We start from the raw sequence: 19,003 nt of genomic DNA on the forward strand, positions 1-19,003 counted from the left end.
AGATATTAAAAAGCTGATCCTTGACATCTCGAATTGTACTCATTCTTTCTCTGCTTATAGGACTGAAACAGAGTCCAGCCTATTTTCATAGGGAACACTTCAGAATAGTCTCCAAAAGAACAGGCACACCTTCTATATAGCTTTTAGAAATTCCTCTAATTTCTTGCACAGTCAGCATCTTTTAAGTCACCTCAGTGTCATCTTAGTCTGCCTTTTCCGTCCAATTATTTTGTATCTGAGGTTTCCTCCAAAATTGCCCTATGATGCATTTTAACAATAATATAAATTTCTTTGCAGATATCTGTCAGTTTCACCTAGACTTTCAAAAGTCTTAAAATGGAACTGAGGTCAAAATGAGACTAGGGAATAAAATCAACCACAAATGACTTTTCCTATTTTCAGTTAAGAGATAAATGCTGTTTGGGGGTTTTCCCAAGAGGGATGGGGAGCCGACAAGAGACACAGGACGGAGGGAAATGGAGGAGCAGTAAGAGTAGGATGAAGGCCATTAGGTTATATTGTGATCTGTGGAGATTATGTATGCTGCTGCTGCTGCTAAGTCGCTTCAGTCGTGTCCGACTCTGTGCGACCCCATAGACAGCCTCCTACCAGGCTCCCCCGTCCCTGGGATTCTCCAGGCAAGAACACTGGAGTGGGTTGCCATTTCGTTCTCCAATACATGAAAGTGAAAGTGAAAGTGAAGTCGCTCAGTCATGTCTGACTCTTAGCAACCTCATGGACTGCAGCCTACCAGGCTCCTCCATCCATGGGATTTTCCAGGCAAGAGTACTGGAGTGGGGTGCCATTGCCTGGAGATTATGTATGGTTAGTCACTAAGTTGTATCTGGCTCTTTGCAACACCATGGACTGTAGCCTGCTAGGCTCCTCTGTCCATTTCTGTTTTTCACAATTTTGTTTTATTCTGTGGCCAAGTAAACCCTTCAGGAAGCAATTTTGGGATCTGAATTTCTTTGGGTACTTCTTTATACCAACCCCAAAACTGAATATCAGATGAATAGAACATTGGATGTTTTAGACTTTGGCCTCTTTTATTCTAAAGTACTTCTCAAATGAACAATTTTGTCCACATCAAAGGGTCCCCAAAGTAGCTACTATAATGCTAAATTATCACTGGTGAAATTGTGCATTTAGAAAAATAAATATACAAGATTATGTTACAGCACAAACATATGTAAAAAGTAGGAATCTGGCTCAAAGAATATATGAACTCTAATATAGACCAGAGTGGGCAGCTCATTGGTTATTTATAGAAATAAAGTTTTATTGGAACTTGTCCATTTATGGCTGTATAAATAAGGACAATGGCAGAGTTGAGTAATTAGAAGAAAGGGTGCATGGCCCACAAGTCTGTAATATCTGAAACTTGACCTTTTACAGAAAAAGTTAGCAGGTCCTCAGTTTAGACTAAGACAAACCCAGGAGAGCCTGGAAATGGTCAGCTGTTGTTGCAATTAGATCAGCTGACTCTGGCCACACCATTGTGACACTTAGAACAAGTAACTAATGTTTTTGGCTTTTGGGACCACAGTGTGCCTTTTACCACCAAAGCCACTTGACAAAGGTGTTTGCTGGACTTGCCACTTTGTACCATGCATAAGAATCTGGTATTGTTGAGCTTGGAACAACCTTCCTAAAAGTCAGCTCAGAGAGACTGTATCTTCCTTACTGGTCTCTGAATTCAGCTGTATCCAGAAAGCAATCTTCATCTCTCAGCTGCTTCCAGGGTAATGGCCAGGATGAAAGGGGTGTGAGTTTATACAAACCCATTTTGATAATCCAGGATTCAACACTGACACCTGGGCATGCTTCTTTCTTTCTCTCTTGGCAACCTCAGGTTGGCCTGATGTACATCTTCCAGTAAAAATGCCCAGCCAGAAAAGAGCCTGGGGCATTCAAGCTACTTCTGGTTCAGTCACCTGGATTCTCTTATTGGATCAATATCATCGTACATCATTAGGATAATAATCATTTTGTTGAATACGCTGCTCACCGAATTTTTCCATAGCAGCACAGACGGGTCAAAGTAGGGGATATAACAAGTATCTGTGAGTTTTGTTTTGTTTTCACTTTTAGCTCTGCTTGGTCTTCATTGCTATGTTCAGGCTTTCTCTAGTTGCGGAGAGTGGGGGCTGCTCTTTGCAGTGACTTCTCGTGTTGTGGAGAATGGGCTGTGGAGTCCTGGCTCAGTAGTTGTGGCGCTGGGGCTTAGCTGCTCCGCAGCATGTAGGATCTTCCCGGACCAGGGAGCTAACCTTTGTCACCTGCTTTGGCAGGCAGATTCTTAACCACTGGACTACCAGGGAAGCCCTACTGTGATTTTTATAAAAATTCTTTGTCTGTCTTGTGACTGAGGCTTTCAGACAAAATGTTTGTGTGCAGTGGAGGCTGACTGGGGAAGAGGGGAGTGATGTTATAGATACCGGAATAGGTCACACTGGTTTTGTGCTAGTGGAGGGACAATAGCACCTTGGCCCTTAGAAGGGACCACCTCAGACTGCAGAGTTATGGAGGAGGAGGAGGAGCACTAATGATCTTTGTGTTTTATTAATAGAATCACCTTAGGGGGTCTTCTTCACAAAGAAAAATGCCCCATTTATAAGCAGGAAAAAATACCATGTTAGAAATGGTTACAAGCACCTTCAATTTAACTTGCTGGAGGCTTTGTCCTCCCCTAACTGATGGCTCTGACCATGATTTGATTGCCATTCTCCTTAACCTTATCAAAAAGTTTGTGAGAAAAAGCAGAGGATGACCCCAGATCCTGCATCTCCCATTCAAATCACAAAGTGCTTCCTCTGGTATCTTCCCCATTTCCATTCTGTCATTTTGTGTGGTAGACAGATGTCCCCTAGCTGATGGCTGGACAAGCACAACAGGTTGCACGGACTACCTTCAGATAGTTCCTCAAAAAATAAGGATTAGACTCCATCACTGAAACTAAACTGGAAAATTAAGGCTTGTCAGGTGGTCTGGCATTCCCATCTTTTTCAGAATTTTCCATAGTTTATTGTGATCCATACAGTCAAAGGCTTTGGCATAGTCAATAAAGCAGAAATAGATGTTTTTCTGGAACTCTCTTGCTTTTTTGATGATCCAGCAGATGTTGGCAATTTGATCTCTGGTTCCTCTGCCTTTTTTAAAACCAGCTTGAACATCTGGAAGTTCACAGTTCACATATTGCTGAAGCTTGGCTTGGAGAATTTTAAGCATCACTTTACTAGTGTGTGAGATGAGTGCAATTGTGTGGTAGTTTGAGCATTCCTTGGCATTGCCTTTCTTTGGGACTGGAATGAAAACTAACCTTTTCCAGTCCTGTGGCCACTGCTGAGTTTTCCAAATTTGCTGGCATATTGAGTGCAGCACTTTCACAGCATCATCTTTCAGGATTTGAAATAGCTCAACTGGAATTCCATCACCTCCAATAACGTTGTTTGTAGTGATGCTTCCTAAGGCCCACTTGACTTCACATTCCAGGATGTCTGGCTCTAAGTGAGTGATCATACCATAGTGATTATCTGGGTCATGAAGATCTTTTTTGTACAGTTCTTCTGTGTATTCTTGCCACCTCTTCTTAATATATTCTGCTTCTGTTAGGTCCCTACCATTTCTGTCCTTTATCGAGCCCATCTTTGCATGAAATGTTCCCTTGGTATCTCTAGTTTTCTTGAAGAGATCTCTAGTCTTTCCCATTCTGTTGTTTTCCTCTATTTCTTTGCATTGATTGCTGAGGAAGGCTTTCTTATCTCTCCTTGCTATTCTTTGGAACTCTGCATTCAAATGGGTATATCTTTCCTTTTCTCCTTTGCTTTTTGCTTCCCTTCTTTTCACAGATATTTGTAAGGCCTCCTCAGAAACCTGTATGCAGGTCAGGAAGTAACAGTTAGAACTGGACATGGAACAACAGGCTAGTTCCAAATAGGAAAAGGAGTACATCAAGGCTATATATTGTCACCCTGCTTATTTAACTTATATGCAGAGTACATCATGAGAAACGCTGGGCTGGAAGAAGCATAAGCTGGAATCAAGATTGCCAGGAGAAATATCAATAACCTCAGATATGCAGATGACACCACCCTTATGGCAAAAAGCAAAGAGGAACTAAAAAGCCTCTTGATGAAAATGAAAGAGGAGAGCGAAAAAAGTTGTCTTAAACCTCAACATTCAGAAAACTAAGATCATGGCATCCGGTCCCATCACTTCATGGCAAATGGATGTGGAAACAGTGACAGACTTTATTTTTCTGGGCTCCAAAATCACTGCAGATTTCCTAAAGGAAATCAGTCCTGGGTGTTCATTGGAAGGACTGATGTTGAAGCTGAAACTCCAATACTTTGGCCACCTGATGCGAAGAGCTGACTCATTTGAAAAGACCCTGATGCTGGGAAAGATTGAGGGCAGGGGGAGAAGGGGACGACAGAGGATGAGATGGTTGGATGGCATCACTGACTCAATGGAAATGGGTTTGAGTGGACTCCAGGAGTTGGTGATGGACAAGGAGGCCTGGTGTGCTGCGGTTCATGGGGTTGCAAAGAGTCGGACACGACTGAGCAACTGAACTGAACTGAAGGCGTGTCAGGTGAAGGGACTCTACGTGGAGGTGCTGTCACCCTGTGCCCTGGATTGATGTAAGTCTCACTTGAGGAAACCTAACAACGATAAACAACATTTTCCTTCCTGGCTCACCATGTGAGCCTCCAGGACTGGAATTCTTGTGCAGGAGCCAGGCATTAACTTGCCTCTCTCAAAATCAGGATGACTTTGCTCCTGAGGGGTGGTCATAAGACACCTTCAGGTTTTTAAGGAAATATCACCAGTTGATCATGTAGCCTTCAGATGATTATGAAGATCAGTCCAAAAAGATGCTGCCCTGGATTACTGGGAGGGGTCTCCCAGGGAGTCAACGGGCTCATTATTTATGTGCATCCTTGCAGGTGTTATCCCTATAAGGGATATCATTGAATTAGAAAAGGCTGTGTAAAATTTGTCCTAGAATTTAGCTACACGCTGGGGTTGAAACTGAGCTGTAGTTGCAGGTAGACCTCTATGGCCTGTGCTCTTTCCATGTAGAATGCTGCTGCTGACCTTGCTGGCATGAGGTTGTGTGCTAGGCAGTCTGACCTTATTATGGCAGGTCTGGGATAACATCACAACCGGTTAATTTAGGAAGTCCAGGTGGGCATAGAGAGAGCTGGAGGTACAGGTTCACAAAGTTGGCCAACTAATAATGGTCCAGGGCACTTCTCTGAAGGTCCAGTGGTTAAGAATCCACCTTGCTATGCAGCGGATGTGGGTCCAATCCCTGGTCAGGGGTGCAAGATCCCACATGCCTCTGAGCAATTAAGCAAGCCCATATGCTGCAAATAACACCTGATTCAGCCAAATAAACAAATAATTTTTAAAAAAGGAAACAACTAGTAATGAGCCCAGGACTCTTTCTTTTGCCTTGTAGCAAGGCCAAGCACAATGAATATGTTGAAACCTTGCCCCCTGACCTGGCTGTCCTCCTGCAGACTGTGTTTATATGCTAAGGCTGAATAGCTCTCTGAGTCTGCCTTTAGGTATTTGTAGATATGCAACTCATCACACGGTGGCTGGATACTTGAGAAAAGAGACTAGAAGCATAGGAATGCAATCTATAGTTTTAGTAAATGGATTTGTTCTAAGGTATAGAGAGAATTAGATAGTGGGTGAATTCAATGGGCCAGGAAGTAAGGAGTACACAGGCATTCCTCTAGTATGTGGTTAAATCCATTCTTCTATAGCAACTGGACTAGAGGAGTTATGGTAAAAGAGTAGACATGTATTGGGGAAAACTTGAAACTGATCTCCGAAACATGGCTACAGATTAGACATCCTGGTCTGAGATGATGGACTTGGGGGAACCAGTGAGTTGGAAGATCTTTGACAAGATCTATCTGTGTTATCAAGAAGTTATAGGGATCTTAAGCAATAGATGTGGCCATTTGGCGGAGAAGGTAATGGTACCCCACCCCAGTACTCTTGCCTGGAAAATCCCAGGGACGGAGGAGCCTGGTAGGCTGCAGTCCTTGGTGTCGCTAAGAGTCGGGGACGACTGAGCGACTTCATTTTCACTTTTTGCTTTCATGCATTGGAGAAGGAAATGGCAACCCACTCCAGTATTCTTGCCTGGAGAATCCCAGGGACAGAGGAGCCTAGTGGGCTGCCGTCTATGGGGTCGCACAGAGTTGGACACGACTGAAATGACTTAGCAGCAGCAGTGGCCATTTGGATGCTATTAACCAAAACCAGGTTGGCATTGTGGCCCTGGCCTGGGCAAAGTGAACAGAGAATACTTGTTTTCTTCTTCTCTCTGGAAATCTGTTGGAAGGTCACCTCAGAAAGTTCTCACTACCAAGGAGGTCATTGCAGTAGAAATTAGTAGGCAGAAAGTAGAACCTGACAGAATACTTCCTGGAAGCCCCCTTCCTACACCCAAGAGGGCTGTGAAAAAAATTCTGAACGTTATTATTTCCAAGCAGGGAGCTGGAAGTGAGAGCAGGTAAGCCTGCCATGGCTCATGTGTTGCATGGTGAGGGAACACTATAGCTAAGGCTGCAAAGGGCAGGCCCAAACCCAGGACCAGGCTGAAGTACGAGGAGGGCCGGGGCTACCCGTTAGCTGAGGAAGACTGACAGCCTTCCCTTAAATAGTCTTGCTGCATTGCCAAGGTTGAAGATACAGACAAGTATACAAGCAGTCACTTCAGTTGTGTCTGACTCTTTGCAATCCTATGGAATATAGCCCACCAACCTCCTCAGCCCATGAGATTCTCCAGGCAATAATACTGGAGTGAGTTGCCATACCCTCTTCCAGGGGATCTTCCCAACCCAGGGATTGAACCCACGTCTCTTTTGTCTCCTGCACTGCAGGTGATTCTTTACTTCTTAGCCGCTGGGGAAGCTCTTCTTGGCCACCCTGATCATTCTGTTTAAAACGAAGGTCCTCCCACCCCCTGAGCCCCTGATGTGCTTCAGCCTGCTCTAGCTTTTCCGTGGCAGTTTTCACCTTCCAACATACTATGTCATCTACTTCTTTATGGGGAATATGGTTAACAGTCCATCTGCTCACTCCCCTAGAGCAGGAAACTTTTTTTTTTCACTGATGTATCCGAAACACCTGGTACATCATCAGTTCAATTCAGTTGCTCAGTTGTGTCCGACTCTTTGCGACCCCATGAATCGCAGCACGCCAGGCCTCCCTGTCTATCACCAACTCCTGGAGTTCACTCAAACTCACGTCCATCGAGTTGGTGATGCCATCCAGCCATCTCATCCTCTGTTGTCCCCTTCTCCTCCTGCCCCCAATCCCTCCCAGCATCAGAGTCTTTTCCAATGAGTCAACTCCTTGCATGAGGTGGCCAAAGTACTGGAGTTTCAGCTTTAGCATCATTCCTTCATAGGTGCTTTAAAAATATCTGTTGAACAAGTAAGGAACTTTAAAAAAATACTTGACTTGTCCAAGTCCATCCAGGCTGCTATAACAAAATATCACAGACTAAATTGATTATAAACAACAGAAATTTATTGTTCACAGTTCCGGGGGCTGGAAGCCCGAGACCCGAGTGCCAGTATGTCTCGGTGAGGGCCTTCTTCTGATGACAGAATTGTAGTTGTGTCCTTACACGGCCTCAGGGACAAGGGCGCTCTCTTAGGACTTTTTTTATGAGTATTAATTTCATTCACAAGGGCTCTGCCTTCATGACCTGCTCACCTCCCAAATGCCCCAACTCCTAATACTATCACTTTGGGGGTTTGACATTTCAACATATGAATTGAGGGGGCGGCAGGAAACACAAACATTCAGACTATAGCATGGTTCATGTTGTTTGTTGTTTGGTCCCAGTCGTGTCCGACTCTTTGCGACCCTGTGGACTGCAGCATGCCAGGCTCCACTGTCCGCCACTGTCTCCCTTTGCTCAAGTTTATGTCCATTGAGTTGGTAATGCTATTTAACCATCTCATCCTCTGCCACCCCATTCTCCTTTTGCCTTCCATCTTTCCTGGCATCAGGGTTGTCAGTGCTATATAAGTGTTAGTTCTCAAGGGAAAGAAAGTTCTAGAGGAAAAGAAAGAAGAAAAAAGAAATTTTGAACATAAATATAAAATTCTCGTTGTTAAATTAGCAGACCTAACCCTTCCTTAATTCACTTTAATTTAGGAGAAGCCAGTTGGTAAAGTTACATTTTCACACAATCAAAAAGAGTTTTGTTTCTTACAACCATAAACAGCAATTCATTTAACAAAATGTCTAGACAGCAGTTCCTCCGGATCTGCCTTAATGACATATTTTAATTAGTAGATACTGGCATATAAACAAAGAGTCGAAGCCCTTCATCACATTCCTTTTCAGATACAGAGGGAAAGCTGATACCTTAAAAACATCATCTCTACAGCAACACAAATTGTGTTAGTTTGCTAGGGCTGCCAAAGCAATGCACCACAGATTGAATGGCTTAAACAGGAATGTCTTTCTTACAATTCTGGAAGCCAAAAGTCTGATATCAAGGTGTCATCCAGATTAGTTTCTTTTGAGGCTTTTCTTTTTGGCTTGTAGGTGGCTGTCTTCTCCCTGTCTTCACATGAGCTTTCTTCATGTGTGTTTGGTTTCAGATTTCCTCTTATAAGAATACCAGTCATTCTGGATTAAGGCCCACTCTCATTTTAATTTATTTACCCCTTAAAAGACTATCTCCAGGTACAGTCCTATTCTGAGGCACTGCAGCTTAGGGATTCAACATATAAATTTGGGAAGGGCATAGCTCATAGCAATAGTAAAATTTAAAAAGAAAAATATTTGTATTGACAAAGGATAAAATTAAGCAAGATCTTTCCTTAGCTAAGCTTAGTTGGACAAAGAATATAAGGTATCATGCAGGTCTCTTTTGAAATCTGTTCAAGGTAGTCAATTTCAAAGTACATATTTGGAACAAACTGAAAATTTCTTCAATGTTTTTTGCCTATAACTGTACCTAGGCAATGCTAATTTTTAGGAGCATTATTTGAGCAGCTTCTGAAATTTTAAAGAAAGGACTGTTATTTGAGGAAGAGAATGCTTTTTGTAAATGCCATATAGCTTTTTCTCTATTAAAAAAAATAAAGAAAATAGATGATTTTAAAATATCTCTGTTTCCAGAATTTATACACTTTCATAAGAAATCAGACATTTTTAAGTTATTTTTTGATTCAAGAATTGTGGTTGTCTTTTTTAAAGTCATTATTAGTAAGTAGCATATATTTAGCTCTCTAACCATTAGAGGTCTGTAATCTCTAGAGTAATTGTGTATACCTCCCAAAGATAAAAGGAAATGACATAACAACTATACAATGGCAGTAAATCCCTATTTGATCTGTCTGCCCTATCCAGTTCCCTTTCTGGGAATTGTCCTTTTCCCCACTTCATATGGTTACATAGGGAGCAATTGCCAATGTTGCTCCATCATCTGAAATATTGACACCTGTGCAAATTGACCCAGTGATCTGGCATCCAGATCAAAGTCTATACAGGTGTCAAGAAACAAAAAGACAATCCCATAATAGGGGAAAATATTTGCAAATCATATATCTGACACAAGGGGCCTGTATCCAAACTATATAAGGAGCTCTTATACTCAACAAATGTCCCATGGGAAATAGAGTTGAATAGAAATTTCTTCAAATAAGTTATTCAAATAGCCAATAAACACATGAAAAAATATCAAACATCATTAGCCATCAGGGAAATGCAAGTCAAAAACACAAAGAAATGCCATTTCACATCCACCAGTATGACTGTAATAAAAAAAGACAACAAATAATAGGAGTTAGCAAGGATGTAGAGAAATTGGAACCCTTGTAAATTGCTGGTGGGATTGAAAAATGGTGCAGCCACTCAGGAAAACATGGATGAACCTCAAAAACATGATACTAACTGAAAGAACCAAGACACAAAATGTCATATATGATTCTATTTATATGAAACATCCAGATTAGGCAGATTTTAGAGACGGAAACAGGTTAGTGGTTGCAAGGAGCTGGGTGTAGAGAGGAATGACTACTAATGGGTATAAGGTTTCCTTTTGGAATTATGAGGATGTTCTCCAATTAGATATTGGTGACTGAGGTATACTTTTGTGAATATACAATAGATTCTCCTTTTTTGTAGTAGTTCTATTCTGTAAAGTTGCCACAAACACTGGATTAGTGACTATTGAGTATTGTTCCTAAGGGAAATATAGGATTGAGTTCCCAAAGTTTCTGGTCATAACATTTTCATCTATTAGTCTTACAAAAGCTTGTTTTGTGTGTATTTCTGTTTAAAGACACCTTACTTAATATAGATTTCTTATAATTAATTTTATTTAATATTACTTTATATTAAAACACTGGCCAGGAAGAGTTTAACATTTTCTTCACCCTGGATAATGTGACAGTCCATTTCTTTGGCTTTCCATGTCACAACTATGCTACCTAATATAGTTTGTGCTTTTTTTAAAGTTGGTTATCATCTCATGAATCTACCAATTTAGCCACTTTTCCATCACCTCATCACACACTATAAGTGTTACATCAGTACTTGGCAGATTTCCTCTTCCTTTGTCTGGAGGTACAGCATTGTTGTTTAATTAACATTGACCTCATAACCAAGAGCACTATAATTCATGCCTGAAAAACAATTACCTAACATGTGTTTTCTCTGTCATGTCCCTCCCAGCCTTCCTGTGTTTAGAAACACTAGACAGCACTTCAGCACTTTGAGCACTCCATAGTTGAAGGCCATTCTAAACAGCAATATCACCAACAAAAGCACAAAAGTGTTAAAAATGTGCCCTCAATAGACTACAGGAAAGGTACTTGGCTTCTAGTACGAGAGTGTGTATTCAGCAATTTAGATTTTTCACCATTCTTCTCAGGTCCATGAATGAGCAACTAGATCAAAAACCACTGAGGTTTACACTTTAAAAGTGAACTTGACAGTATTGTTGAACCCAAGTTTACATGCCTGAAGCATGGTAAACCCAAATAAACCAAAGCATCAGAGTTTGGAGCAGGGAAAGGTTTATTGCAGGACCAAACAAGAAGACTGGCTAGGTCAGGCTCAAAAAGCCCAAACTCCCCAGTGGTTTTCAGGGAAGTTTTTATAGGGAAAACTTGTGGGGATGTCTGCAGGATGTGTTCTCTTTCTCTGATTGGTTGGCTGGTGAGGAGGTAACAGGGCCATATTCCAGGAATCTCTATCATCATCCTTCTGGTTCCTAGCAGTCTGGGGTCCAAAGCTTGCTTGTTCAGCCTGAGGTTACAATCTTCAATCTGGGTGAGGGCCTTAGTTCCTGTAGAAGAACTCAAAGATACGTATCAGATTTAACAGAAGAATCAGGACCCTGCCTCATCACTGTACGATGGTGTCATGTATGGGTGTGAGAGTTGGACCGTGAAGAAGGCTGAGCCCCAAAGAACTGATGCTTTCAAACTGCGGTGCTGGAGAAGACTCTTGAGAGTCCCTTGGACTGCAAGGAGATCCAACCAGTCCATCCTATATCAGTCATGAGTGTTCATTGGAAGGACTGATATGCCAATACTTTGGCCACCTGATGCAAAGAACTGACTCATTTGAAAAGACCCTGATGCTGGGAAAGATTGAAGGTGAGAGGAGAAGGGGATGACAGAAGATGAGATGGTTGGATGGCATCACCAACTCAATGGACATGGGTTTGGGTGGACTCCAGGAGATAGGGAAGGACAGGGAAGCCTGGCATGCTGCAGTCCATGGGGTTGTGGAGTCGGACATGACTTAGCAACTGAACAACAACAAGAAATTGTTTCTTGACTACCTTTCCTTTGTTTTTGCATTTCCTCACTCCCCTAATTACTAACTTCTTGAATCTGCCTTTGGAACTCAGGAAAGTTGAAGCCTTTCCCTACAAACAAATAACAGGGAATATGAAAAGGCTTTTGTATAGTGAGTCCCCTACATACAAATAAGGTTCCATTTCAAGAGTGAATTCATAGGTTCAATTTGTTTGTAAATCCTTCAAAGTTAGTCTAGGTACTCAACTAACACAATTGGCTATATAGTACTGTATTGTAATAGGTTTATAATATTTTCATACATATGATACACAAAAAACAAATAAATACAAAAAATAAAGAAAACATTTTTAACCTCACAGTACAACACCTTGAAAAGTACAGTAGTACAGTACAACAGCTGGTATACAGGAGCTAGCATCTAGTGAACAGGAAAGAAGAGTTACTGACTGACTGAGGGAGAGGAGTCGGGAGATGGTAGAGTTGAAGGATTGTCAGCAATAGAAGATGGAAGACAGACTGCAATTTCACTCATACCTGATGCTGATGGAATGCACATTCACATCTTTGAAAGCTTGCAACTTCAAGTTTCATGTGTAGGGGACTTACTGTACCTGGGAGGGCCCAGTAGGGTCCTGCTCAGCTTCAATAATATGTGAATTTTAAAATTATGTCTCATTAAAGCTGTTTTGTCTTTATTTTTTTACTTAAAAAAATATCAAGTGGGCAATTCTACACATAACACATAGAACTCATGATATATAGCTTTTTTTTTCTCCCATGTATCCTGTGAAACAGAAAAATACCATTCTATTCCATGAAAAAAGAATGAAATTGACTAGCAGAGAGAAATAGACAAAGAAGAAACCCAGAAAGAGGACTTTCTGGGCTGTTTACAGTGCTCCAGACCCTGATTTCTATTCTTTGGAGGCCTGCTTACTCAGTTCTTTCTTTGATCCCACTGTAAGCAATGCTCCCTTCTTCCTTAAGCTGGCTCAGGTAGATTCTATTTCTTGAAACCAAAATAATTCAAATTAATATAATAACTTTTTTTAGAGTTTGTATATATAGTTTATTGTTCTTGTTCAATCACTAACTTGTGTCCAACTCTGCGACCCCATGAACTGCAGCATGCCAGGCTTCTGTCCTTCACTATCTCCCGGAGTTTGCTCAAGCTCATGTTCTTTGAGTTGGTGATGCCATCCAACCATCTCATCCTCTGTTGCCCCCTTCTCCTCCTGCCCTCAGTCTTTCCCAGCAACAAGGTCTTTTCCAGTGAGTCCACTCTTCACATCAGGTGGCCAAATTATTGGAGCTTCAGCTTCAGCATCAGTCCTTCCAATGAATATTCAGGGTTGATTTCCTTTAGGACTGACTGGTTTGATCTCCTTTCTGTTCAAGGGACTCTCAAGAGTCTATATAGTATATATATATAGTTTTTTAGAGTTTATATATAGTATTGGAGTTTATATATATGATATAATATTATTTATAAATAATAATTTTTCTGGAATCTTTTTATCAAATGATGAGTGAGTTTAATTAGGTCAACTAGAACTTGAATGAACATTGAGATGGCTGTGAACCATAAGACTGAAATTCATGAGAGCAAGCTGGCATCTTGGTTTGGTCTATTCAGTCTAGTCCTACCATCCATTCCCTGTATGAGAAATGTTGAGTACTGTAAGGTATTCCTGGCACCGCAGTGTATTAGGATCCCTAGAACAAGCTCTCTTCAGGATAAGTAACAACTTGATTTGTGGTCCTGACTCTATCACAATGAGACATCTGTAAAAGGAGGCGATCAGAAAAACAATCAGTCCTTAAGGCCTCTTGCAGCTCTGATATTTTTTGTTATTTAAATTAAACATACTTCTTAAAATAGTTCACACACTATAGATTATCTTACTAAACCCTCCTTTATGGCCATCACAGAAGGTAAATGTCAACTCAGGCTGACTCAGCCCAGTGCATCCAGATCAAGTTACAGTGTCCAAACAAGCTCTATTCCAGCTCTCAGCTGAGTTAGCAAATTCCTATAAAAGATTATAACTGATAATTTAAGTGATATTTTTGCAGAGAGACCTTGGGGCATTTTAATCTTAATAATACAAAAAAGGGATTGTAAGCCTCTTTTTCCCTCTCTCCTCACAAATATTCAAACTCTTCACTGTCCAAGAGCCCAAATGAGATTTCCCAGGTGATTTGAACCATTGGTATACAGCAACCTGGGAGGGTCTGGGTGGAGCAGTGGTTCTCAGAGTTTCAGTTCAGTTCAGTCACTCAGTCGTGTCCGACTCTGTGCGACCCCATGGACTGCAGCACGCCAGGCCTCCCTGTCCATCACCAACTCCCGGAGTTCACCCAAACTCAGGTCCATTGTGTCAGTGATGCCATACAACCATCTCATCCTCTGTTGTCCCCTTTTTCTCCCACCTCAATCTTTCCCAGCATCAGGATCTTTTCAAATGAGTCAGCTCTTCGCATCAGGTGGCCAAAGTATTGGAGTTTCAGCTTCAACATCAGTCCTTCCAAGGAACACCCAGGACTGATTTCCTTTAGGATAGACTGGTTGGATCTCCTTGTAGTCTGAGGGACTCTCAAGAGTCTTCTCCAACACCACAGTTCAAAGCATCAACTCTTGGGCACTCAGCTTTCTTTATAGTCCAACTCTCACATCCATACATGACCACTGGAAAAACCATAGCCTTGACTAGACGAACCTTTGTTGGCAAAGTAATGTCTCTGCTTTTGAATATGCTGTCTAGGTTGGTCATAGCTTTCCTGCCAAAGAGCAAGCGTTTTTTAATTTCATGGCTGCAGTCACCATCTGCAGTGATTTTGGAGCCCCACAAAATTAAGTCTGTTGCTGTTTTCACTGTTTCCCCATCTATTTGCCATGAAGTGACGGGACCAGATGCCATGATCTTCATTTTCTGAATATTGAGCTTTAAGCCAACTTTTTCACTCTCTTCTTTCACTTTCATCAAGAGGCTCTTTAGTTCTTCTTCACTTTCTGCCATAAGGGTGGTGTCATCTGCATATCTGAGGTTATTGATATTTCTCCCAGCAATCTTGATTCCAGCTTGTGCTCCATCCAGTCCAGTGTTTCTCATGATGTACTCTGCATATAAGTTAAGTATGACAATATACAGCCTTGATGTACTCCTTTTCCTATTTGGAACCAGTCTTTTGTTCCATGTCCAGTTCTAACTGTTGCTTCCTGACCTGCATACAGGTTTCTCAAGAGGCAGGTCAGGTGGTCTGGTATTCCCATCTCTTTCAAAATTTTCCACAGTTGATTGTGATCCACACAGTCAAAGGCTTTGGCATAGTCAATAAAGCAGAAATCGATGTTTTTCTGGAACTCTCTTGCTTTTTTGATGATCCACCGATATTGGCAACTTGATCTCTGGTTCCTCTACCTTTTCTAAAATCAGCTTGAACATCTGGAAGTTCACAGTTCACGTATTGCTGAAGCCTGGCTTGGAAAATTTTGAGCATTACTTTGTTAGAGAGTGAGATGAATGCAATTGTGCAGTAGTTTCAGCGTTCTTTGGCATTGCTTTTCTTGCAGCTCTCAGAGTTTAGCCTGTAGCAGAATACCCTGGAGAGCTTGTTAAAAAATAGATTGCTAGGCTCCACCCCAGAGTCTCTGATTCAGCAGGTCCCAGTAGGGTCCGAAATTTTACATTTCTAGCTTGTTCCCAAGCAACATGGACTCTAGGTTATTAGTTCAGAAACAAACTTTGAGAACCATGGAAGAAAAATTCTCAAAGAGGCAATGTTTGGAGTCAGATGTTTTTGCCCCTGAGAGGTTGTCAATTTGGGGAATTGTTGTAACAGACATTTCAGAGCCTCCATGTTGGTTTTCACTTGACCTTCATCTTTCCTGTTTTTAGCTTTCCTTGTGGCTCAGCTGGTAAAGAATCTGCCCCCAGTGTGGGAGACCTGGGTTCGATCCTTGGGTTGGGAAGATCCCCTGGAGAAGGTAAAGGCTAACCACTCCAGTATTCTGTCCTAGAGAATTCCATGGACTATACAGTTGCAAAGAATCAGATACAACTGAGCAACTTTCACTTCACTTCATCTTCCCTATTTTTAGCTTTCCTAGAGAGATAGGGAGCTTCTCTTAAGAGCTTTCTAAAGCATTAGGTATATCTCCTGTCAAAGTCCCATGACATGACATTCCTGAAGCATCTGCCTGATTGATATGTAATGTGAGAATAGTTCCTTAATGAAACTGGTACATTCAAGCCTTACATGAATATTTTATGCTGTATCCTTTATCAAGGGTGACTTATCTTAGAGATGCAATTTTCTGGTACTCGATGAGTGCCTAATATGCACAAAGTACCAGATTAAGGGCTATGAATGCATGCCTACATGTACTGGCCACAATGTACTTATCATGGCTCTGTAGAACTCAGGGTACAAAGTAGAAGATGGCCTGTGGCATTAAGAGGGCCTGGGCAAAATTCTATCAAGCTCTAGAAGTGATCTCAACTGGTTTTGGTTTGGTTTTTCTTAAGGTTGTGAGCTTCTGGAAATTTGTCACTCCGTCACTTTAGTGCTTTTATGTCTAGTGCTTTTGTGGTACTATGAGGGCTTCCCAGGTGGCTCAGTGGGTGATGAATCCACCTGCAATGTAGGAGGCATGAATTCAATCCCTGGGTTGGGACGATCCCCTAGAGGAGGGCATGGCAACCCACTCCAGTATTCTTGCCTGGAGAATCCCATGGACAGAGGAGCCTGGTGGTCTACAGTCATAAGGTCGCAAAGAGTTGGACCCAACTGAAGCAACTGAGCACACACGTACATGGTACTATGAATGATTACTCTAACATTAGTGGTATAACATTGTCTCTCTAAAAAATATAAAGAGAGAGAGCAGCATAGGACCAAAGAAAACAAAGGGCCACTTATGGAATAAGAACCAGGTGACTGGCCACCCTTAATGGTTCAGTGGAACTCCCTTCCCTAACTTTGTCTCTTCTTCTTCCATCTCTCTCTCACACACCTCCAACCACACTGTCCCTTTTCAGCCTACCCATGGGCTAACCAAGCTGGACAATTTGCAGTTTTAGAAAGGACAGAGAAAAAGAGCATGAAAATAGCTCGCTCACCTTATCATTTGCAGCTGTTGGAACAAACATCCTTGAAATTCCACTGGGATCTGCGTTTATTTTTAGTCTTAGAATCAGGTGGTCTGGTATTCCCATCTCTTTCAGAATTTTCCACAGTTTATTATGATCCACACAGTCAAAGGCTTTGGCATAGTCAATAAAGCAGAAATAGATGTTTTTCTGGAACTCTCTTGCTTTTTTGATGATCCAGCAGATGCTGGCAATTTGATCTCTGGTTCCTCTTCCTTTTCTAAATTCAGCTTGAATATCTGGGAGTTCACGGTTCACATATTGCTGAAGCCTGGCTTGGAGAATTTTGAGCATTACTTTACTAGCGTGTGAGAGGAGTGCAATTGTGTGGTAGTTTGAGCATTTTTGGCATTGCCTTTCTTTGGGATTGGAATGAAAACTGACCTTTTCCAGTCCTGTGGCCACTGCTGAGTTTTCCAAATTTGCTGACATATGTGGATCACAATAAACTGTGGAAAATTCTGAAAGAGATAGGAATACCAGACCACCTGACCTGCCTCTTGAGAAGCCTGTATGGAGGTCAGGAAGCAACAGTTAGAACTGGACATGGAACAACAGACTGGTTCCAAATAGGAAAAGGAGTACATCAAGGCTGTATATTGTCACCCTGCTTATTTAACTTATATGCAGAGTACATCATGAGAAATGCTGGGCTGGAAGAAGCACAAGCGGAAATCAAGATTGCCGGGAGAAATACCAATAACCTCAGATATGCAGATGACACCACCCTTATGGCAGAAAGTGAAGAAGAACTAAAGAGCCTCTTGATGAAAGTGAAAGAGGAGAGTGAAAAAGTTGGCTTAAAGCTCAACATTCAGAAAACGAAGATCATGGCATCTGCTCCCGTCATTTCATGGCAAATAGGTGGGGAAACAGGGGAAACAGTGGCTGACTTTATTTTTCTGGGCTCCAAAATCACTGCAGATGGTGACTGCAGCCATGAAATTAAAAGACGCTTAGTCCTTGGAAGGAAAGATATGACCAACCTAAACAGCATATTATATAGCAGAGACATCACTTTGTCAACAAAAGTCCATCTAATCAAGGCTATGGTTTTTCCAGTGGTCATGTATGGATGTGAGAGTTGGACTATAAAGAAAGCTGAGTACCAAAGAATTGATACTTTTAAACTGTGGTGTTGGAGAAGACTCTTGAGAGTCCCTTGGACTACAAGGAGATCCAACCAGTCTATCCTAAAGGAGATCAGTCCTGGGTGTTCCTTGGAAGGACTGATGTTGAAGCTGAAACTCCAATACTTTGGCCACCTGATGCGAAGAGCTGACTCATTTGAAAAGACCCTGATGCTGGGAAAGATTGAGGGCAGGAGGAGAAGGGGATGACAGAGGATGAGATGATTGGATGGCATCACCAACTCAATGGACATGGGTTTGGGTGGACCCCAGGAGTTGGTGATGGACAGGGAGGCCTGGCATGCTGCAGTTCATAGGGTTGCAAAGAGTCGGACACAACTGAGCGACTGAACTTAACTGAACTGAAATAACTTTATGCAAAGCAATCTCTAGAGTATTTCAAAACATATAAATGAGAATGTGTGTGAAATCCAAACTGTGACATAACTTTCTACTCAACATGTATTTAGTTAGGTTAGATACAAGTTTCTGCTCATACTTAAAATTGAGCTGGAAGATATCTTAAACTTTTAAAATTAAGATATAACTGACATAAAATTATCTTAGTTTCAGGTATACAAATAATGATTCAATGTAGGTATATATTGCAAAATGATCATGGCAGTAAGTCTAGTTAATACACATCACCACACATCTTTTTTCTTGTGTTGAGAACTTTAAAGACTTTCTTAGCTACTTTCAAATATACCATACAGCATTATTAACTATAGTCACCATGCTATACATTATGTCCCCAGCATTTACTTATTTTGTAACTGGAATTTTATACCTTTGACCCTCTTCACCTCTTTTGCCCATCCCCCACTCCTACCTCCAGAAACCAATCTGTCCTCTATAATCTAAGAGTTAGTTGGGTTTTTTTGTTTTTTCA

The sequence above is a fragment of the Bubalus bubalis genome, chromosome 11, assembly GCF_019923935.1.
Source record: "Bubalus bubalis isolate 160015118507 breed Murrah chromosome 11, NDDB_SH_1, whole genome shotgun sequence".
NCBI classification, from domain to species: Eukaryota; Metazoa; Chordata; class Mammalia; order Artiodactyla; family Bovidae; genus Bubalus; species Bubalus bubalis.